Source organism: Zonotrichia leucophrys, chromosome 9, assembly GCF_028769735.1.
Source record: "Zonotrichia leucophrys gambelii isolate GWCS_2022_RI chromosome 9, RI_Zleu_2.0, whole genome shotgun sequence".
Classification (NCBI taxonomy): Eukaryota; Metazoa; Chordata; class Aves; order Passeriformes; family Passerellidae; genus Zonotrichia; species Zonotrichia leucophrys.
The window spans coordinates 9,114,602-9,138,631 of record NC_088179.1 but is presented as its reverse complement, the minus strand read 5'-3'; the positions used below and the strand labels follow the sequence as shown (position 1 = coordinate 9,138,631).

General features: G+C 38.7%; 1 long non-coding RNA gene across 2 annotated transcripts in view; it reads left to right on the top strand.

Moving 5' to 3' along the window:
* LOC135451714 (uncharacterized) overlaps positions 1–24,030 on the top strand; it is a 54,723-nt gene that overhangs the window by 23,431 nt on the left and 7,262 nt on the right. Inside the window, exons 2-4 of one of the 2 annotated variants that reach the window (XR_010441414.1) lie at positions 1,027–1,091; positions 4,772–4,912; positions 5,548–6,858. This is a non-coding gene — a long non-coding RNA (uncharacterized LOC135451714). Of the gene's footprint in view, positions 1–1,026; positions 1,092–4,771; positions 4,913–5,547; positions 6,859–24,030 lie in introns of those variants that run through there. The other variant, XR_010441413.1, reaches the window with a different exon arrangement.

Here is a 24,030-nt window from a genome sequence, read left to right as displayed (position 1 = left end):
CCTCAAATATCTTAATCCTCCCTTTTCCATGTGGGAGACCATAATGTCCAGCTCTTGTGTCACCATAACAAAACTTCTGTAATCTGAGATATCTAAAGTGGTAATGCTGTAAAGCTATAAAAGCTCTCGCCCCATGTCCCAGTTCACTGACATTTCACCTGTCCTATTAGAGGCCAGGATTTTCAGGTGGGTCACACAATCAAAACGAAGCAAAAGAAGAAACATTTTCAAAAATGCTTGTGTAGCTTGTTTGCTGCAGGTTTGAGAGTGGGAATGAGCAGATGGAAGCAGAGAAATGCCCGAGGTGGCTTTTCAGCTGGATATTGACAAACTGGGACCACATCCCCATATCATTGTGATGGTCACCAAGTGAGCTGAGGCTGGTTCTGTTAATGCTCATGGTACCTTCAAAGCAATGGCAAATACCTTTGCGTTTTGAGTCTGATTTGACAAATATTGGAGCCTTTGCCTCTGGATCTGTTTCTGTATTTCTGAGCAAAATGCAGCTGCATTACTGATGTCAGTGGATTTAACCTCAGTTGATTAATTTACTGGATGGTAATAAAAATTCCTGCTATATAAGGTAACTGTAACATTACTTAAGCTAGATATGTCAACGTATGGTGACAACTGAAAGAAAAAAAGCCAAAGGAGCGGTGTGTAAATGCAACACACAAAACATGAAAACGCTAGTATTTTGAGAGTCATAATTAGGTTAAAGTGAAAGGAAATTCCCTTCATCCTCTTGGGCTTCAATATAGTTGAACATAGAGGATTTTATGTTGCTAGAGTATGCACAGTCTTCTATAAGCATTTTTGCACCACTCCATCATTTGGATGATGAACATGTGTGCTTGTGACTTCATTCTGTGCCGTATTGTTTGCTGGTAGAAAATGTCAGATTGATTAATGGTGCTTTTTAACCAAAAGGAATATTTCAGCTGTTCTGACTATCTTCTTTGAATGACTGCATAACGTATTTTGCCCCCTTTATCCAACTCTATCCAACTTTCTTTTTTTTTATAGGCAGAGAATGCCTTTTAGAGATACTTAAATATCTTGTGAGATGGGAAGCAACAGTGCATCCTTGGGTAAGAGCTCCGTAAGTTTACCCTACTTCACTGTCCTTTGAAATGGCTTTTCATTTTATTGGCCTTACCTTTGTTAGATCAAATGACAAACATAGCAGAATTTTGCTGGGTTTTTCGGTTTTAAAACATTTTCAGTAAAAACAGTTTGAATTTCAAAAATTTCCAAATGGAAAGTAAGAAAAATTAAAAGTTGAAACCTCACCTTCAATGGATGTTTGTTAAACCCAATGGAGAATTACTGCAATTCCCAAGTTTTCCATAATTTGTTTTCATTTCTCATTTCACTTATATGGCAATATTCACAGTAGCTGTTAGATATCCAGTAATTCAGAGAAAATGAGATTTTCATGTGTCACTGCTGACAACTGATTTGTGCTTGGGACCATAAAAAATATCTCTTATGAGGGCATAGATGGATCAGACATATGGCATTGGTAAAAAATCACAGCCAGGGTTGCCAGAGATTTGTTTGCTTGCTTTTTGGGTTTTTTTTTATTTTTTGTTTGTTTGTTTGTTTGTTCCACAGAAAAAGTTGCTTTCCTCAAACAAGGGATGTGGAACCATATGAAATGAGGAAATACCTAAATCTCTGTATTTTGTGTTTCTGTTTTGTAGCATTGGTTCTGTCTAGAGTAATTCCTAAGCAATCTTTGCTGGTTCCCTTCTTTGATTTGCTAGGTTTGTGCATTGTGTTGAATATCCTGATCCCAATGAAGATTTTTCCATTTATTTAATGCAATTTTCATGGGCAGACCCAAAGAAGTCTGTCGTGATTATTAGTGCAAAGTAAATGCATGGCCAGAATCAGGGAATCCAAGTCATGGTAAGTGACCAGGAGCAAGCAATCATTCCTTTCTGGTCAATTCAACTCCTGCAGTTGTATTGTTTGCTCAAGCTCTGAACTGGGGCACTTGCAGGTTTGAACATAACTGAGGTTAAGTTCCTTGATGGCAAAAGGGATCACCTCTAAAAGCTAGGATCAGTTCTGCCGTGTTTGTATTATCAAACAAGTATTTCAGGAAGGAAAAAAAGCTTTGGCTGCTTTGAAAAGTCACAAAGCAAAAAATGTCAAAACAGCGTGGCTGAAGTGCACTTTAATGAATGTGAATAATACAAAACTTATTTCTGTAGACAGGCTTTTCAGCTGAATAGTCTCTTCAGTCTACTGTGTTTCATTCTGTTAGCTTATCACTGACATTTTAACCAATCCTTCCCAGGGTCCATCTGGTGGTCCATCTGTCCTCAGCATCTACAGTTCACTGTGTGACAAGTGACGTATACACTATTAAAGAATAACAATTAGCTACAACATTAAACATAAAGGTTACACAAATTGCATACTTCTGTTAACAAACAGTGTCACACTAAGGCATGAAGAATTTAGCAAGTCAGACAGTAAAAATGCACTTTAAATCACAGAGCAAAACATATTTAGGTCAAATGATTTGCTGTGTTTTTTTTTTCTACCCCTCGGGTCTTCTGAATAACAGATGTTGGCTGTACAGTGTTTTGATTATGCAGAACCTTTTTAATGCAGTAATGTTCACTATAAAGGTCAGATTTACATGCAAAGCAAAATAGTCAAATTATTCATCAACCAAACATTTGTCATTTACCATGCATTACTTCAGGCTAATCACCTTGAAGCAGAGAAATTATGGGACCCTTCTCTTTTAAAAAGCATAGAAAATTTCCAGTACAGCTGCAGTGTGAGCTTAACTCTTGTTCTATCTGCTCTGGTTCAAAATATTCTCTCCCCTGATACAGGGAGGCTGTGCATGGATTGTGTTGAATTACCTGAGACCAAAAGAGGAAAGAGTTAACATGAACTGTGTTCATTTGACTCCTGAATCTTTCTGCAGAGTATGACTGTATACCTATGCACAGAGAGGAAGTCTGTGGTATTCCAGGTATCAGCCAAGTGATGGAGAAATCGCCCAGGCTTCCAGCAAAAGGGAGTGCTAGAAGAATGGTGACATAAGATTAAAAAAGAAAACTGGTAAAAGTGGCAGGGCAGCCTTTTAACACAGCAGTGACCTTGCATCAGCATGGTTCACTAGTTCAGCAAGTCTCTTCCAGTCATTTCATGCCAAAAAGTGGCATCCAGCCAAATTCCTTGCATACTAATGTTGCATTCTGCTAGGTGCAGCTTTCCCACCTGTTGTCTCCCTTTCAAAAACCTTGAATGCTTAATGAGTACTTCTGACCTGGTAAAATGTGACTGGACTTTGCAAGTACAGCCACACTGTAACAGATCTCAGGAAGCAGATTGAGAGAACAAATCAAATCCACACTCCTGCAGAGTTTGAGGTGTTTTATTGTATTTTTAAGAATTTTTTTTTAATTATTATTAATTCAGGACCCCACAATGAATTGGAAAAGAGAAGTGGTCTTGAAATTTGGAATTTTATTTTCTCTCCTTTGTCATTAATTCTAGGCCCTTTTTTTCCTGGAGACACAAAGGCTCAGCTACTGCCCCCTTTGCTTCTTTCTTCCCCTCTCCTGTAGCTCACATTATCACCATCTTTGTTAAACTTAACTTGGGTGCATGAGCTGATGACAGGCAGAAAGAGTGCATGGAGCTACTTAAATATAAGTACTCACTTCTCTGTTCTTAAAATTATTTCGTGGTGGGAAAGAAGGGTGCATCCCACCCTAAACCCTAGGCAGAAAATACTAACCTGAGCTTTCAAAGATTGAATTGCTGATGCAGTCATTAAGAAGAAATACATTTAAAGCCCCTAATCTTTTCTGATTTATCCTATGCTCTGTAAGAGGGACTGTGTGCCCTGCTAAATGCATGAAGAGTTGCAGACACTAACTCATGTTTGTCAGTGGAACTGTGTACTACCAGTGTATCACACAGGTGTTTTGCCCTTTCAGGGCTTGGCAAACTACCTTGGAATATGTGGCTGTTGCTCCACCCAGACTGTTGTGGTGAATTAATGTGCTCTGGGGGAGGCACCGATATGACCCTATGGAGTACATACAAGATTTCAGGGGTGTGTTGAGAATACATGGCCATACATATTAGGGGAAGGACTGTGAAGGACAGAATTTAGGAAGAATGTGGGGGAGGATTATGCTTAAAACCTTTAGTCCATGTCAGAGTGGTACCAGCCCTGCTGTGTTGGGCCCTCAACTTGGTGACTGCTCACCTGCAGACCAGAGCTCTGGTCAGGAGTCAAGTAATGAAAGAAGTCCTTGGCCCTGACAAGGAACGGATAGTCAGTTTGAAGGGTAGAAATTAGCTGTGGTATGAGCTATAATTTTGTGTGGGGAATGACAAGGGTTTTTTTGATACTAGGGGAAAGTGGATGAGAAAAGTGTGAAAAAAAATTCCTAGTGATGCAAAGTTAATCAAATGTAGGGATTGAGGGAACCTTAAAGAATGCTAATGGCTCTGCCAGGGTGATAATGATTGAAAATCAGCACTGATAGACACAAAACTACATTAATTATTGACAAATTTCACAGTGTTTCCATGGTGGAAGCTTACCAAAACCTCTTTTTATTCTGCAAGATGTCTGACAATAGCAATACATGTTGTTCATGGGGTACAAGTGATAAGGAGCATGTGCTCCATAGTAAATGCTGTTATGGCTTTTGCCAACTGACAGCTGTCCCAGTAGTGAACTTCATTATGTTCAAATTTTTCAATTCTCTCTCCTGTCCTACAGTATTGGAGGAAAGTAAAATTGACATTCTCCTTCAGAGATGGCCTCACCTGGTGCGTGAAATGATCTTAGATGCTTTCTGCATCTTAAAATGTGTAAGCACTCTTGAATTCTTCAGGAAGAAAGACCTTCCACAAAGACAAGGTAAAGGAGTGATATAGTCCTCCAGACTGTGGCAAAACATCATAATTTTGTTTAATATTCTCAATAGCAATACTATGATAATTATAATATAGTTATTTTAAATATCATGTTGAAATATTGAAAGAACAGGTGTAGTTTTTAGGATTTACCACGGCCACATATTTCTATCCAAAAAATCTAAAGTTGACTGCCATTTCCACAAAACTATTAAAAGCTTCATACTTTTAAGCATTTAGTGAATTACATGGCTGTACAAGTACGGAGAAATTCTTATTTATTTAGTTTTTACAGTCAATAGTTGACATAGCATTTGTTTCCCCTTTGATTTTTTTTTAACAACCTAATGCAGAGTGCCTAAATGTTGCACTTAATTTATTTTTCTGCTTGAATGGCGAATGCCAATTTGTCTGGAGGCAACAATTTCGCTTACTATTGGCTAGTATTCCTCTCTCAGCAAAAAAGGCAGAATATTTTTGAAAGAAAATATGTAGTAACATTAAGAAAAAATTACCACCCTCTAGAAAAGAAGTTTTAGACTATAACTTGAAAGTGTCAAAATTGCTGTAACATTTATCTATTTGAGAAAATGATGGTTGGATGTTAACTTTATGAATGAGATTTTGTTGTTCTTTCAGAACAGAGAGGGCATCTTCTAGCATTGTTTTCAGTCTTCAGTACTAAAAGGAAAACAAATTAATACTTCCTAAGGGTGCTGTTGGTGAGAAATGTAGCTCAAGTGTGGAATGGCCATGTTGGCTGTGCTGGTCAGCCCAATGAACCTGGTGTGCTTCAGCCAGCACAAGAAGAGAGTGTCACTGCGACTGTCCATCAGCCCTCTCCATTGCCACACCAAATCCACATCAAGTCTGCTTGCCTGGGTCTGGGCTGGGAATTCAGGTGCTGTGGGGTTGTGAAACAGCACTGCATGGTCTGAGGGCAGGGCTGGAGCAGAGCAGCTTCAGCTGCCCCTCCCTAGCCCTGCTTCTTGGACTGCAAAAAGATGTTCACAATTTGCATCAAATTCCCATAAGTCTGAGTTACCCCAGCCTGCTTCTAAACTAACCATTGCAGAGCTGCCAGGCTTTCGTTCCACTTTATGAATGCCCTTGATAAGAAGGTTAGGCTCTATGATTGGGTTTTGTTTTTTCTTTGTTGCCTGTGAAGGTGCCCAACTGATAATCTTAGAGAAGAAAATCCCCTTTTCAGTCACAAAGCAGATAACTGCCTGTGAAGTGACAGTGCAGGTCTCAGTTCTGACCTGTAAGGAGATGAAAGAATATGAAAGACTATACAATTTTCAGTTCATACTTATTCAGACCTGACTGGCATCCAAGACATTAAGTGCAGCTGGCAACGATGTCACGTTACAGACAACCTGCCCTTCCTGAGATGGACTGATATTTCTTTGTGTGTTTTTGCCACTGACAGAATATCTATGGGATACCCTGAAAGTTTAAAATTTGCACTTGTTTTTTATTTGAACATAGGCATTTTTTCCCCATAGAAAGAATAATATTTATTTCATAAAAAGTATTATTTTGGAGCTATATAATAATTTTTAATAGCTTGAAATGCATCTCTGTAAGGTTGAATGCTTCAAATTAATAATGTCAGAATATAAAGTTATGGAACTTCCAACAGTTTTTCTGTATTTTCTAAGGAGGAAAATAGAAATACTTTTGGTTTGTGGGCTATTTTTGCTAAGACTATTTACTTAGAAAACTCTTCAGCAATTAGGGGTGCTCACAGGATCAGTGGTTCTGGTACTGAGTAGAGAGGCAAATCCAGACTCATGTTAAAGAAGTAACTGTTCCTGGCAATTTCTGATCTCAATTGAGATAGATCCAAATTGATAAAATAAAGACAAAATGCTATGGGCTGTGATGTTGAGTGGTATTGTCCACTGAATTGCAAGCTCAGAAATAAGATTATCAGTTTTCCTTCCAATTCCCAGTCATTCCTATTTCAATGTTCTACTCCATCCTGATGACACTTGTTCCTCTAATTTAGGAAGATGCTGATTTCCCTTAAGGGTATAAACAGGTTCTGTACTGTTGTAGACACAGTGTGACCAATATTTCTCTATATTTATGCGACCCTATGGTTCAGGTTTTCTTACTAAACTCAGATGTTTGATGCAAATTCAAAACTTCATTTTCACAGAGTTTGTTGCCACAGAAGAGTTTCTTTTAGGCAAGTCTTAAATGCTGTAATCAGGTAGAAATATTGACTGTCTCTGTGGTTGCAGCAAAGGCCTTGGGTAACAAGCAGCTCATGAAATGGGCAGAACATGAAATAAACTTAACAATCCTATTTAAGCAAAAAAATATCTCTCAGTGAAGGAGTCTGTATCACAGGGGTATTTTTACCAGTCTAGATACAAGTATTACTCTTTAAAGCAGTCCTGAAAACAGTTCATTTATTCTATTTCTAAATACTTGCAGTCATTTGAAAGCTTTTTCCTTGCTGTCAGTTGATCTGGTCACTTAGCCAGTTTCAGGAGTGCTCAAGACAGTATTTTCCTGGATCATCTTTGACAACAAGTCCAAAGAATTTTTCAAAGTAACAATACTAAATAAATAGTGCAGAGATTGGCCATTCTTTCATGCTCAGTTCTATCTGCATCTCCTTTCTAATCACATCAAAAGGTTGCCTAGGTGTCTTGCTTTGTGATATTGCCAACAGTAAGCTTGGGACTCGAGACGTGGACATGAAGCTCCCACTAGGATGTGCATGGCACTGCATTTGGCAGAGCTGACTGGCTGCAGTGCAAAATGATTCGTGAGCAAAGCTGCCAAGTCACATTATTTTTCCTGCAAGCACCAGCCTGACACTTGAGGAGGTGCTCATAAATCCCTTCAAGTTCAGAAGAAGGAAAGCCAGATTACTTCTTTTTCTTTGCTTGCATTCTCTCTTTAACCTTACTACAGCATTGATTTGATCCTTTTCTTAGTAAAAACAGCTAGAGAACCTGACCTCAATTTCCCAGGATTCTGTGTTTGTCAGCAGGGAGCTACCATCAATATAAGAGGGAAAAGCTGTATTTCTCTATCTGTTTGCTTCAAGTGCAGGAGCCAGGCTCATTGCAACAAGGGCACTGGTCTTTGCTGTGTGTTTGTATACGGGGTAACAGTGGGGTTCCCATCGAGGGCTGGAGCTCTTGGATGTTTTTGTAACAGAAATAATGTGAGAAATAATGGCTGTGCTGGGTAGGGAGGCAAATCAGAGCTTGGCAGGGAATCTTCCCTCAGCCCAGGTCCCTTTTTAAATGTGCAGGTAAGCTAGGTGAGCAAATTAGCTTGTCCAGCTTCTGGTACACAGGGAATAGAACTGATTTAGCCAGGTTTTGCCTATGAATGTGAGTGTGCGATGGGATGATTCCTGTGGCCTTCATGAACACTGACTAAGGCTGCTATGTGTGTGGTACAGTCTCATTTGAAAGTGAATTTAGAACAAAGTTGAGCTGTAATTGTAGGCACAAAGTTTGTGGTGATTGGGAGTGGGGCTGGCCCAGTCTCATCCCCAATTGGTTACAGCTGTGAGGAGCAGGTGAGCAGCACTGACAGCAATGAGCCGTGGAGTGCCCAGTGACCAACCACCAAGGGGAACAGAGGGCACACAGGTGTAATGCATGAACATGAGGGTATAAAAGGTTAGGCTAAAGAACAAGAAGAGATGTCTTGAAGCCTTCTGAAGTGGTGAGGTGTTACTCTGTGGGGGCAGAAGCTTTCTGAAATTGTATGACGATACCCTGTATCGTGTCTGTCTTAACTGCGGCTTATGTTGTGACAGTAATGGTTTTACAAGTCTTTCCTAATGCTGTCAATGATGCTGGGGTATTGAATGCTATCCTAGGTGAATTTTATATAGAACAGAAAATGCTGCATGTTTGAGAAAAAAGGATTGAATGGAAAAGTATTCTATTGGAAGGCTAATATGCCAGCAGTTGTCTCTGTTGATAGGCAGAGCAAATAGGCACCCCCAGACCTCATAGATGCTTTGAGATTTTCTGTCCTGGCAGAAGGGAAGGGTGTTTGAAGACCTTGGACTCTACCTAGAGACTTCTGAAGCAAAGGGTCTCCTGTTGCCTTGTCCTTGCAGAGTAGATAGCCAGATCACCTTTTCATGACTTTACATGCTTGCTTATATGATGAAAGACCTTGAAGAGTTGAAATTCCCATGTACAGAGAGAAAAACAAAAATACTTCTGCATCAAAGTGATACTTAATTTCCTAGAAACAGACATTGTCATCCAGGGGTACTAGAACAGAGGTGTTTAAAAACAATTGTGCAGCTTCATTTTGCACCTCCGAGTTTGGCTGTTTGACTGGTGAGACCACCACCAGCTCAGAGTTCAAGGGATTTTGATGAGACAGATTCAGCCACAGCTTCTGAGACCCTGGCACTTCTCAGCCTGTGAGAAGCTGAACTAATAAGAAATTGAGGTTTGAAGAGTCAACAAAATTACACTGCTCTTCAAACCTTTTCAGTTTTCACAAACCTCCATTTTTCAAAAGAAGAATGTTCTATTAGAAAACTCACAAGGATGCTTTGGGGAAGGGGTGGAGGGAAAAGAGGTTTATTCTTTTTCTCCTGCCTTCCAAAGCAACAGGTCAGAAAGATGTTCTCATTATATAAGCAAGGATTGAGTCATGGGGAATTGGATCATGAAAATTAGTTTAAAAGGGAGCGATGGAGGTTTTTGGTGGGGTGAACTCTCAGATGTGATTTGTCTCTTCTGTGTTGCTGCCTATTTCTAGGTTGAGGTGGAAAGGTCTCAGGGAAAGCTCTGCCTGCACCCAGCTGAACCCCTCCAAGAGCTTGTAGGAATCCTAGTGGAAGTGGGCTTAGGATGAAAACTACCAGTGACAATCCTGCTTGTCATAGTTGATTTATTTGCTGCATGCTAATTTGTGCAATACATTTGGATATAAGGATTTTTTAAAACTGTGTGGAAGATTTTTCTTTAATTAATTGAGAGATTTAGAGGCCCAGTGGTTTGCAAGTTACACTTATAAACCATGCAAAGGCTTCTAACTAAAATTCATCAAGCTGGTGTTGCTGTTGACAAGCTGGTACAAATAGGAGAGTCATATGGCCATCATCTGGTGCAGCTGCTTGGTGAGAGCAGCCAGTGTCACCTGAGTCAAAAAGAACCAGCAACTTCACAAGGTGATTCTCTAAACAAGGTACATATTCAGAATTCTTGGCATGTGCTGAAGCTGAAATTGAATGTGAAATGTTATCATACTTCCATTTCTGTGTGATTAAACTTCCTATAATATTAACCACAGAATTTGTACAATAAGTACAAAATTATCAATGGAATTGAAGCCAGCAACAGACAGTATGATTCATAGCAAAATACTGTCACTACTAAATGCTTACTTGAAGTTTTGGCAGGGTTTTATTATACAGGACAAATGCTCTGTCTCTTGCATGAGTTTGCAAGTCTCACAGTTAGCCTTATTTTTCCCTTTAGCTTAAATTTTGAGGAACTTTAGGTTGTTATATCTGCATTGTAACAAAGGAGCTTATAAACTAGGCACAGAACTAGACTTAATCTGCAAAAGCATATGGTTAATATGGGGTTCAGGCATAGTGGGTGTGAAAGAGAAATGAATTTCAGCCAGCATGTGTTTATCAAGCATTGTCATTGCCAGCTATTTGAAATTCATTTTTTGCCATTTGGAAATGTTAACATTGTAATTCTCATGTTTTTCCAGACACAAAGAGCAAACAGACACTTTCTATGTGAATTAGGTTTCTTTGATTAAGGGAAAAACAAACCAAATAAAAAAGTCCCCTTGAAAGAAGGCCCTGGTGGGGTTTTCTTCTGACAGCCTGCACTGCAGTTTGCTCCACTCCACAAATAAAGGTCATCTAGAAATGGAAAGGAGAAGTGCACAAGAAAATGATTTTTCCCCCCTGTGTTATTGCCTGTCATTGTGCCCTGAAGAACAACAGGCAAAAGGCAGAGTGGGTGAGCACGGTGGTTGTTTTTCCCACTAGTTCAGAGGATTAAGCCCAGGATATGCTGCCTGCAGTCTGTTTGCCTTGAGAGAGCTCTTAAAGGACAGCCAAGAGAATGGATTAGCAGCCACAGAGGGTGCCATGCAGTGACTTTGGGGCAGTGACGTGCCTGATTGGAGGGACTTGCAAATTCAGTGGTGCTGGGGGGATGGCTCCAAGAGGGACAGGGGCTCACCTGGCAGCAGTGGAAGGTGCCCGGCAAGCGTGTGCCTCTCCCAAGGGCAACTGCATCTTATCTGGGAAAAAATAGTGTGTTTTGTAGCGTGTTGTCTTTGTGACACAGGGTTCTTTTATAATAAAAATACAATATATTTGAATATTCTCTTTATCTTATTTGTTAAGATTGCATGTTGCAAAAAACTCAGAAGGGTAGTCTAGCTGAAATGGAATTCTGCATATTTGCATAACAAAAAACAATCATTTTCGTATATCAACTGAAAACATATGACGCACCTAATTCCTCATCACATATCAAATTAATGCTTTAGTCCTCTAATTATTGTTTATATTGAAGATTTTTCTGTAAAGAGCATCATACAATTTTAATTATTATGCAAATTACTAACAGAAACTGCTGGGCTTTGTGCTTTTTTTTAAATCACAATTTCTTAAAGTTCAATTTGCAGCCACTAGGGTCCCTTTTGTTTCATGAAGATGAGAGTGTAATTTCCAGTGCTGATGGTATGTTTCGGGATATGGGTCAAACCCAAGGGGGAGTTGAGTCAGGTGGGAGGGGACAGAGGTGGGTGAGTAGGCAGTAGGGCAGTTGCTGTGGGGAGGGAAGCCCCTTGCAGGGTACTGGAGGGTTAAACAAGTCTCTCCTTTGGCTGGGAAGGCAGACTGGAAGGAGCTGCTCCCCAGACTGAACGAGCTGCACTGCAGTGTTCATCCATGTCTGAAAAATCAAGATCCACTTGGCTTCTTTTCTAATAAAAAGATGAAACTGAGTATCTGGATAGCAACTTAGCCAAAAGTAGAAATGCAAGGGGTATGAGAGTGTCTGACTGCTGTGTGTCCTTTAGTGGCTCTTAAAATATTCCTCCTTCCATTTATCAAATTCCCATTTCCTTACATATGAGTTTCAGGTTGCTTCCCCCCCTCCCCCAGAGAAAAAAAGAAAAAGCAGTGAAAGCAAAACAAAGAGGTCTGTGGAAAAAGTTCCCTGGCTTATGTCTGCTTGGTTTTATTTTAAATCTGTCAAGTATTTCTCAACTTTCTGCCTTGTGTCAATGAGTTCCCCTGATGTGCCCCAGCTTCAGAGCCTGTTATTAGACTTGAGATAGAAGTATTAGGAAGAATTTGAGTAGCAATGCTGTGTCTGTGATACTGTATTTCAGAAGTCTGAGGGAGTCAGATCTTGCAAATACATCTCCTATTAGTCTTACAAAACTCTTCTCATGTGCCAGGCAGATTAATGCTAATACTTTGCAGTGAGAAGAGTAAATCTCTGAGACCACACATTCAGCTTCTGTCTGCAGGTTCTTATTATGTCTTGCCTTATTATGTCAACTCCCAGGCTTTCACCAGGCCTGCACTGAAGTAATAAGAAAACTGGAAAGGATCCTGGAGGAGAGGAAGTTACATTCCCAGTCAGAGCAGGCTCCTCTCACTTCTTCCTGGGAGCTCAGCAAGGGACTGGGTCTGCCGTGCCTCTGGGGAGGTTGTGACTCAAAAAGTCATTCCTTTGGTTAAAAACCTTCTGTTGACATCCAATTTTTAGTTTATTCAGGGAAAGCTCATGCTGCTTTATTCTCGTGCCAGCATCTTCTATTTTCACACAAAGAGATCTTTCCCCTTCCTGGCATTTATCCCTGTGATGTATTTATAGACACTAATGGGCTTCTATCCATTCTCTGCTTTCATTTGTTAGCAGAAGTAAGTCAGGCTTCACCAGTCCCCTTCATTTGAGCAAAATTATAGCTAATACTGGAGTGAAAGCTGTTTAATGTTATGTATTCTCCCCTCAAGCATTCCCTGCTTTTAATAAAGTGGTTGATGTCTCTGTTACTTTCACAGGTGTCACTGTGGCAGCTTGTTGTCGTCTTACATTCAGATTGCATGTCCCTTTATTTCCCAGTTACTTTTACACTGAAGAACTCCTATTTTATAACATGAGTTGTGGATTTGTTGGGTTTCTTAATTAGGCTGTTGAGACCTGATGTTTTATGATAGCAAATTCATTCGGTTTCTGTCTGGCCTTCCAATCTTCTGTTGCTGATACAGTATTTTCTACTAATCCATCTCCCTTGCTCTCTTACAATTTGTTTTTCAGTCCTCACCTTCTTCATCTCAGCTGATGGACTCCTATGTGCTGCTCTCCTGGACTCTAGCTAGTCTAGATCCTTTTGGTTTAGAAAACCAGTTATCAAAGAAATCTAGATGAATCCAAGCTAATCTGATATAGTCTGTCATTTGTTGTCCAATCCACTCAGAATTTGGAGATGGAAATAATTCTGAATGCTTCATTTTCTCAATGCTATATATTCACTTGAGGTTTATTTCCATACAACTCCTGATCATTTCTGTACCCTTCACTTTAGCCAATCTGTTTTGATTCCTATATTCTTTTCCATTTAGACCAGGCTTTATTTTCTTTTCTGTCTATAGTGAGTGATACCTGGGGTATTTTAATTAGTTACCAAACTCTTCTTGTGGCAAATGGAGTGCCTGCCCAGTTCAGTGGTTTGCTATGACTTTCAGAAGTGTTCTAGAACCTGCAACAGCTTTTTTGAGCCTGTTTTTCCATTACCTTTTTAGAAAGAAGGAGAGAAGACACTCAGCAGTGTAAAAAGCAAAATTTAAAGAAAGGCTGCAATGTTCTCCATATCAATCTTTGTCATCATGGCCACAGCAAATTTTACAGCATGACTAAAGTAAGGAAATATTTTAATGAGACCCTCACAAATGGAACTTTGTGTGGAATAGCTTTATCATGAGTGATTTGGGATATTTGTGTTGTGCCAGGAATGAATTTGATCCAATGATTTTGAATCTTTAAAATATTAAATCTAAATGTTTATCTGTTAGACCTTATCTAAAATGTTTATTATAGACTGGCTATGATACATTACTATTGGCTCAGAAAAGGGTTCAATAGGTGTTACAAAGCAACCATTCATACTCTTACCTTGACAGTCATGGCAGCTCTTGTTTAAAATTCCTGTTTTCATGAGCTTGTCATTTGGCTCTAAAGTGTTCCAGACTGAAGCTTGGCATAAGAACATAGCTACAGATTGCATTTATTCAATTAATCTGTGGTCTGGGTAGAGGGGTAATTGTTTATATTATTTTTGGTTTTTGGGGTTTTTTAATTTCAGAATTGCTATATAATTTAAAGAAGGGGTTTGAGGGTTTTTTTCCCTAATATGAATCAATGATACTGAGTATTTAAAGTGTCAAAGGCATTTCCACTGCCAGCAGGTTTGCTGCATGAAGTGTTACTACATTTTCAAGACATATTGCATGCATTACTGTCACAAAATATGGGACCAAAATATTCTGGGCCTGCTTGTGTGTGATGTTAAAGTTAAGTGTGCATGGTTTTTGTGACAAAAAGCTGAAGTTGATGAGCCCAGGAAGCTGATTCTAGCTGCTCAAGAGCCTTCAGCTGGCTGGGACAGCAAGGACACTTGCACACCAACTTAATTTTAACACTGTGGCTGGGATCAGGGCTTGTTTTGCTAAAATTGCGTTTCTATAAACATTTGCAGCCACAAGCCAGTTTCAGCTTCTCCATCTAGTTGCACCACTGCTGAAAAGCAATTAATAATTTGTCAGTGTGCAGAAAACAATCAAAATTGTTAATAATTTACCTTTTCTTTCTTTTCCATATTTCACCTCGTGTTTTGTAACAGAATAAGATTGGAAACAATATCTAGGGTATGGAATATTTTTTACAAATACAAAACTCTGGATCATAGATGTTTCAATTTAAAAAAAAAAAAAAAAAACAAACCAGCAAAACTTTATTCCTGATGAAATTGTCCTTTCTAAGCACATACTTTATTCTAGGCATGGTATCAACAAAATGTGGTTGTCATGGACAGCCCCAGCCAGGACCCTCAGCTCAGGGGCTGACAGGGTCTGTTCAGCAGTGTGTGCACAGTTCCTGTGGCATCTGTGATGAGCTGCACTTGAGCTGTTTACAAACCAAGCACAGCACAGGGACAGCTGCCTGTCTCCCTCTCTCTTTTGTCCTTGGGTTAGAGCAGTATTAGAGCAAAGGAGATGTTGTTTTTGTCTGTAACCCTAGAGATAATTACAAATATAAACTATAAATGTTAGTGCTTCACATATTCAAGGAATTATTTATGAATATGGATTAGCCCAGCCACTGAATACTAACAATGATAAATATCTTGTGTTCTTCAGCATTGTTTATCAACAGGTATTCCAAAATTCATTGGAGTTTTAACCTTGATTTATACAAACTCTGCAATATGCAGAAGTCACTCTGTAACAAATCATGGGCAAAACAAAGAGGTAAATTAAATTTAGCAATTAATGTATTCAAGCACAGTAACAAGGTCATCTGAAAGTAATAGGCTTTAGCAAAGATAACTTCCCAGGTTAGAATTCAGCATCTCTGGGCTACCAATTCTTTGTAGCAAGTTAACAATGATAAGCGTCTTCTGAGGTTTTAGTGTCTACAAGCTGTGCAGCAATGTTGGTTTCCAGTCTCATGGAAGCACAAATACCTCACTCCGGTGACACACAGTACTCAGGTGGGAACTTGGCCTGCCCCTCAGTCAGACTTTGCTCAGCTTTGTGGGACTGGTGTTCTTTTGAGGACATGCTCTGTCTGCTGACCTGCATGACCAAACCCAACCCACACGAGGCAGCAGAGCCTGGTGCAGCACCCTGGGAAGAGCCACCCCTTGCTTTAGCAGTGTAACTTTACCTTGTGCTGCTCTTAGAGCCCTGCCACTCAAGCACAGACCCACTTCTCTTATAAGTTGTGACAAGATCACAGCTGGAGACAGTATGGCTGTAGGCATTATGCATTTTCATGCACTCTGAGTAATCTTTCAGGAGCAAGGCGATTAAAAATTTTGACATATTGAGGGAAAAAAGGAGAAAGTCACATGGACTGCTACTTTAAAATACAAAATAAAACATGAGGAGGAAGCCATGTGGCCTACAATTTAAAAATACAAAATAATAAATAATACTAATAGTGAGTGTAGAACATACACCCTGGGCCTTTGAAACAATTTTATTAAGAATAGTAATAGGGATTCTGTTTGAAGTGTCACAATTATTGTATTTTTTTGACAAATTTCTTTTGTTTCATAGCTATCAAAAGTGTCTTCTCAGATTGATTCACATACTACAAAACAGGAGATACTTACAGGTGAGGAGATTGACTGTGTTTGTTATAATAGTGATTAACTCTATCATTAGTATCTTAATAGCTTCCAAGTATAAACACATGCTTAAATCAAAATAAATGGCATGTCAGGATAAAGAGACAAGTAAAAAGGTATAAGGCACACATTCAGCAACAGAACAAGTAAATGGAGCTACAGAATACATTATATTTTCCAGTCACAGCTGATTTGTATGGTTATGTTGGTAAGAGACCATGTGCTCATATTGACTTCAAAAGCAGAAATGAAAGGAAACAAGGCAAAGATCTGAGAAGGGACCAGATACAAGTCAGGTTGGGTTTGCATGTCATTTATCATGTTACATAGACCTAGTGAGGCATTCCAAAACATCCTGGACATATGTAAATAAATTCATTTATCACTAAACTACGTAGACATACTGACTCTGGTCTCAGGACTTGACTCTGGGTTTCCTAAAGTACATCTTATTTCTTTAGTGCAGATATGCCTTAAAATTATTTCTTGGCTAGGTCTTCCATCAGCTGTGAGCAGCAAGGGGTTGGGGGAAAGGAGGTTTAGCACTGCTCTATCACATACAGTAGGTGGTGGTTACTGTGGCATTATATAAAACACAAGTTTGGAAGGGTGAATGTTACAGCAAGAGAAGACAAAGCAGGCTATTTTGCTTTAAAATCAAAGGAAAAAGAAATTTCTTACCATGTTGCTATTTCAAGATTGAGATGTGAATTGTGGTTACTGCACATTAAGCAAAATGTTATGTGTAGGGTTAGAACTAGGAGAATCTAAATTGGTACATTACAAATTTATGTATAAGAACAAATGAGGTCATAAATTAGGGACATCGGGCAAAATTCAGCTAATTAGAATTTATGATGATAGAGAAGATATTTTGTGCTACTAACAAGTATCAGACTACCTTGTGTTAAATGCAGGTTGTATATTTAATTGAGGTCCAGCATTTGGACTCAATAGTTTCTCCTTGGTGCAGGGTTACAAGTCTGTGCTCCTGTAACTTCAGCTGATTTCTTCTTTTACTGTCTCAGGTCCTGCTCAGTATGTTGGTAGTTCAGTAATACTGTTAAAGGGATTGGTGGGCTTGCAAGCATTTGTTCTCCAGTTCTGGGAACAACCTGTGATGAGAACAGACAGTTCATGCTTCTGGACTTCTTTCTCTGGTAAATTTTCATGCGGAGCTGTTATAAATAAGGAGATTTCCTAAGATATGGTCGAAATGTCTTGACCTCTCTTTTATCTTGCTAGAAGATACTGATGGTAAAACTCATTCCTTCAGAGCAATCCTGTAAAAGATCCAACTCTACAGGAAATGAAAATTTGAGCCAAATTCTGAATGTTCCTGAATGCTTGGGTACTCCTGCCTCTGTTCTCTGGTGCCAGCCCAGTGACTCAGTGCTTCTCTCAGAAAGTCTTGCCTGTTTCTTACATTCCTTCCATTCAGATAATTTCTGTTTGGGCTCCCTGGTTTTACAGGGAGATGCAGCTTTCTTTTCTGCCCAGGGAGATTTGCTGACTAGTATGCAAGGAATTCAGTGATGGGGCTGGTGATTTTTTTTTTTTTTTCAGAAGTCTCTTTACTTCTGTCGCTACTCCACTACTATTCCCTCTGCTCTGAGGCTGATGGAATGAACCAGTCACAAAAACCTAAATACTGGGAAAACACTTGGAATGCTTTAGAGGAAAGTCAAGGCCTTATCCCTGACATGAAAAATCTAGAAACTCTCTTCCAGTTATTGGCATTAGAGAGCTGATGATAATTTTGTAAGCAGAGCAAAGCCAATAAATCTGGAAAAGTAATCAGCTACAATAGTGTATGTGCACTTTCCAGAAAAACAAATGTATGCTAGCTCAGCCAAGGACTTTAAGGTACCTTTGTGGAAAATAATTTTCCAAAGGCTTAAATTTTTTCTCCTTTTTTGCACCCCTGTAGCTCTCTATTGAAACAGAGCATTTGCTCTAGCAAGTGTTTTTTTCTTTGCATGTGTGCAAAGGCAAATGAAAATTATATCAGCGATAGTCAAAATATCTGAATTATAAGTAGAAGATACTTGTTACCTGCAACTCTGGTGGCGACAGGATCTTGTACTCTGTGCCTTTAGTAAAGGCTGAATGATATTCACTGATGTGTCTGCAGATCCAAGTCACTCCTAGTGTTTCCTCCCCTTAGCTTCCTGATCCATTTGTGTGGGATATATTGATGTTAATCCTTGTTAATCCTGACTGGTCTCGTGCAAGCTCTGTTCTCCTGCAGTCATGAACATGCAGCCCCCTGCTTGGGCAGTGACTGACTTGAGTCAGAACTGACAGAAAAAGCAGTTTTGGTTTAACTTTGGCAAACTTTGAATCTCCTCCAGATCTGTTTTTAAAACAGTCTTTAATAATTTAATTAGTAGAGGCAAACTTTAGCAAATAATTTCTCCCAAATTAATTGTCCTGTAAATGAATTCTAGAAATGTTGGTGTTTTATTTGAAACTGCTCTCATTAGCATAAACAGTGTATTGTCCATTTGTCAAAGGTCACAAAACTCTCAGACCACACAGGCTGAAGCCTCAGACCCTTCTGGAAAAATTTCCAGTGCCAAATTTACTGGATTTGTGCACTGAAGTGGCAAAGACATGAATTTTGATGCAGAAATCCTAACACTTGATATCTGCCTCTCATCCAGCAAGGTTGGCATAAGCAGAGGAAGTTCTGGATTGTCTCTAAAACTCTATGTGTATTATTTGGGAAAGGTTTTGGTACCAAAACTATTCTGAGAGGAAGTTGCCTGAATGCTTCTAAATGACTGGAAAAATGATAGTGAATCTTTCAATTTTAACGTTATTATTATTTATTTCACCTATTTTTTCTAACTTTAAAAGGATTGGTGCTATATACTGGTACCTGAAGGGAAGAGAAAATGTGAGAAAAGGAAAACTTAGATGTGACTGAATTGGTGTCTGACCAGATTAAAACCCATCATAAATTTGAAAACTTACATGGTATTTTTTTAACCTTGAAGTTATTTTTCATTATTAAGTTAATTTAGTATCACCATTACTGTCTTCCTAGAAATAAAGCACTGCAGTCTTTTGCTTTGGTGCTGGAGGCTAATCCTGAAGCCAGGGACTATAAAGAAGCGGAAATAGTGAAATGTGGTTTTCAAGTTAACTGGCTGCTTTCCAGCTGTATTAAGCTGAAGTGAAAACTGTGTAGGACACCACTGAGTCTCTCAGCAAGAGAATTCTAATGGAGTCTGAGATTGTGAAGTTTCTGTTCAGGCAGAGCAGAGCAACTTTTCAAAGGTTGTCAAGGATGAAACTTAATTGAGTGCTGCAAGAGACCAGGAAATAATCATTCAAACTGCCTGACAACTAAATCCTAGAAATAAAAGGCATTAAAGGCCAGATGTCATGCATATAATCATAAAGTATTGAGAAAATTTGTATGGGGTCTAGACCAAGAAGAAAATCTGGATATTGTAACATTTTCTACCTGCATGGTTCTAGTGATCTTGGATGTGAATGGCTCTGGAGTAAGAGCCAGAAAAGTGAAACCAAAAACTTAAATCCCCAAATGTCATAAAGGACCATGCTTGCACATACAAAAAACAACGAGAACCTACTGTGAGTTTCCAGAGTGATTTTGATACCATGGCAGTAACTATCAGGTAAACAAATTAATTATGTTGGTACTGCAAGTTTTAATGCGCAGAGATACAGGACACTGCTACCATTTTACAGAAGCAAATTAAGTTTATCTCTTGTCATTATAAACATATGCTAGATTTTTCTTACAAAAAAAAAAAAATTGAATGAAAAAAGCAAGTACACAGACTTGTTTCCTAATATCAGATGGGATTTTCTCATCTGTGAAAAATTCAAGAACCACATTCTTTTTTCTTCACTTACTGCTCCAGCTGATTTCCTTCCACATGTCATCAAATCTATTTATGGATTTCATTAGCCCAGCGTCTCTTTCTTTAACAATGTCAGACTCTTTTCTGAGCTAAATAAAAACAAATGAATATTAATGCTTTCTTCTTTTGTTTGGCTCTGCTAACGCAGAGCAACAGCAGATGCAAATTTGTTCACTGTGATCGTATTCCTTTGGGTGGTAAAAGACAATATTTTTTCATAGAATTTAATAATAGTAATTTTAAAACACAGGTTAGGTAAGGTGTGTTTCTTGGTTTACATGTGGAACAGTTCTATGTCTGCAAATATAAGATGATCCTAAACAAAAGCTCTTAACATAATATGCACAAAATTATGATTCTTCTATACACCAGATGTTAAATCTGCAAGGAATCCTGTTGATAGATAACTGGATGGCAGCCTAGTTCTTTTCCTATACAAGAAACAAAAAGAAAATCCTCAGATAACACTATGTCATGCAATTCCTTAAGGCTTTCTTTTTTTCAAAGCAATATGCAAAATATTGCAATGCATCACAAACATAATTTTGCCTTAGTTAAGACAGAAAAAAATCCATCAAACAAGTCAATCACTTGAAGCAAGAAAAGCATCTTGCAGTTGTATTCTGTTGTGCAGTAATTTTTAATTGATTTTATTTACAAATGAAAGGACCCCCTTGTTAATTTATGTAGCGTTTTTGCTATAACATGGTTTCAAATATGAAGATAGGTTTTATCATTTCTCATTTTGTAACAAGAGAAGAGGAAGAAACTTGTTGTGCAGAGGTATTATTTTATCCAGCCTTCCCAGTAGATCTAAACCTGAGTTAGTAGGTCATTTAAAGCACTGGGGAGAAGTGAAAGACAAGGCAGAAAGGAGTATGTTGTAACTCAGTCATGGAAAAAAGGGATCTGTTAAACTTTGTGGTTCATTCTTTTTCATATTTTGATCAGAAGACAAAAACATTGCTCAACTGAATTGCCCTCCACCTTTCTCCCCAGCCCCATCCTTGACGATACACCAGGGTGCTCTATTTTCATCTTTGCCATTCTATTTTCATTTATGCCATACTCCTTTGGAGTCGTCTGCTTCTGCTGCTTCCTTTTCCATTCTGCCGCAGTAATTCCTGCCTGGTGTGAGCAGGTATTTCATTCCCATGTGTCCAGCTTAGTGTGATTGTTCACAGCCTGATTTAGTCTTTAATGCTTGTCTTCCCCAAAGGAATGTTTCTTTAGGAAATTGACTTGATAGTGGCAAAAATTCTGCCCACAGGTGTAAAAGCTTATGTTAGGATCAGCTGCAATTATTAACAGCGGTGTAACTTTGGGAAGGTTATACTGAGAGTTTTCTGTCTAGCATTGTTTTAAGTATCAGGTGGCATTTGTCATAAGTTTATGCTTCAAGCCAGTATACATGTCAGTAAAATTTTTATTTCACTTTGGTTGGGCTTTAATTAATTAATGGCAGCATTAAGCTATAAATATCCATTACCTTAGTAAACAGAGAATTTCAACTTTTTTTTTGTCTAATGCTCAACATTTAGTCCATAGTTCTACCAGCAGATCAGAACATGGGAAGATTTATTAATCTCTTCCAGAATGAAGTGCAGAGGCTTAATTCAAGGTCTGTACAGATCTACTGCAGGTTTTAGCTTTTGCTGAGGGCTTTTTTTGTCTCACATTACATAATTGCTGAATTTAGATTGAATGACAATTTATTCTGTCATCACTAAGTATATGAAGATAGCTGAAAGAAAAATTTGATGTGTTTCTTATATTTGTTCTTGAATTCAGCCTGGAGTTTATACTACTGGCTCAAAATAAGAGATTTTTTTATTTTTAATAAGCCCATTTATAGGCTCCACAAAGTGCTTATTGAGTGACATATTTGGCAGATTTTAGATTAGTTTTGTTCAGGAAAGCTGAACATTATTTTACACTATTAGATTACTTTAAAAGCATCCTTCCAAGAGAATATATAGCAAGTTCATTCAGTTAGCCTGATTAAAAACATTTGCAGATGTCATTTAAAACTTGTACATAAAAGCCATTTCTTTTTTTACCATTTCTATTGCTGGAACTTTCCTTCTCTTCTGTGTATATGTGCATGCCCATGGCAAACTGCAGGTTTGCAGCAGGGCTGTGATTTCCCAGCTGGTCTGGAGTCAGAGCTGACCCCTCACTCCGGGGCAGCAGCCTGGGGGTGGCTGCTGGTGCCCCAGAGAGCTCAGTTTCCCAGCCCACAGCCGTGGCTGTGGCTGTTCTGCCTGATCCCTGCTCCCTTCTCTGTCTGCTGGTGGAGCCTGGGGGTCCTCTCCCCTGGTGGCTGTCACCATGGGCATTAAGATGTCGTGTCCTACAGCTCCTGCTGAAGCCAGAGCTGATTTCAAAAATATCTGTGTGTAAAGGTGGTAGTAGCAGACTATCTGCTATAGCTGCTTCACCAAGAAAACTACAATTAAACAAGCCATAAATATTTTACTTATTTCAAATAAGAAATGAATTATTTCCACTATGTGAGAAAGCAGTACAATTCTTCATCCTTACTAACATGTATATTAGCAATGGAAACACAGTGAAAATGGGAAACTGGCCCTTGCTACAGAATATGCTTTATTGAAAAGTAACTTGCCTTTAATCTGGGATACAGAAATCTGCGCCCAAATGTGTAATCCCTTCCTCTCCATTTCGAGGGACTTAAGCCTAGCCTTAGGTATGGACCACAGATAAATTTTATTTTTTATTGACTTAGGATAACAAATGGTTCCAGACCTCTGTGTCTCATATTCTTCAATCCTTTCTGTTTCTGCCTGCTCATTTGGAAGTGGTGAATTCCACCAAAGATATATCACTGTATTCCAGGGATGAATTAGCTTTCCTCTCACATAATTTAAGATACAGTAAATCATTCATTTTCCTCAGAGAATTTATGCTTGTTTCCTTTATATTTGATTAAAGACTCGGATCTGAGAAGAAATTCTAAGAACCTTTGTGTAAATACTAATTAAGAATCATGGTTATTCAGCTACAGGGTCTTGCCAGAACTCTGCTTTGCTGCAGAAAGGAATCTCAGTGTTAGAATTCTTCCTCTAAAGATTTGAAATGGCCGAGGCTTCTGCAGCACACCTAATTTCTGGAAGGGTATAGCACTTCTGCATTTGTGGGTCTAAAATTAGAAACAGTAGATTTCAGGGAGATATGTAAATTTCTACTCCTGGGAGCTTTCCACCTTTTCAAATTACCTGAGTGTTCAAATACAGAATTAATAGTCAACTTAGTCACAATTTTTGAAAATTTAAGTTATGCTGTACATAAATAGTTGTAATAATAATTTTTAAATTTTTTGTACTTTTACTCCTAGGTGTTGGTAATTGTACTCTGATTTCAAAAAGATATAAGCTTAGCAAAAACCAGTCATCTTTCTCCCTGAAACATCTCTGAGTGCACTGCAGTCCTGCATTCTAATTCTAAAATGATTATGTTAAAAAGGGAAAAGAACACTGGGTAGACACATTTCATTAAATGTCCAATTCTATTCATAGCTGGAGCTGTACTGGTAATTCCCTGATCTTTTAATAGAGACACTGGTCTCCCAATAATTATAATTGCTTGTTAAACTAACCTAATAGTGCAGTGTTAGCTTATAAAGAGTTGCTTAAACTTGAGATTCAGGTAGCTCTTTCTAATTCCAGGCACCTATTTTGTAAAGGCTAATTGAATTACAGAGGTTATTCCACTGTCCTCTATGAGGAAGAATTTATCAGTCACAAAAAATCTTGCGAAGCAGTAATGCAGCAACATCTCTAGCTGAACTGCCATTTTA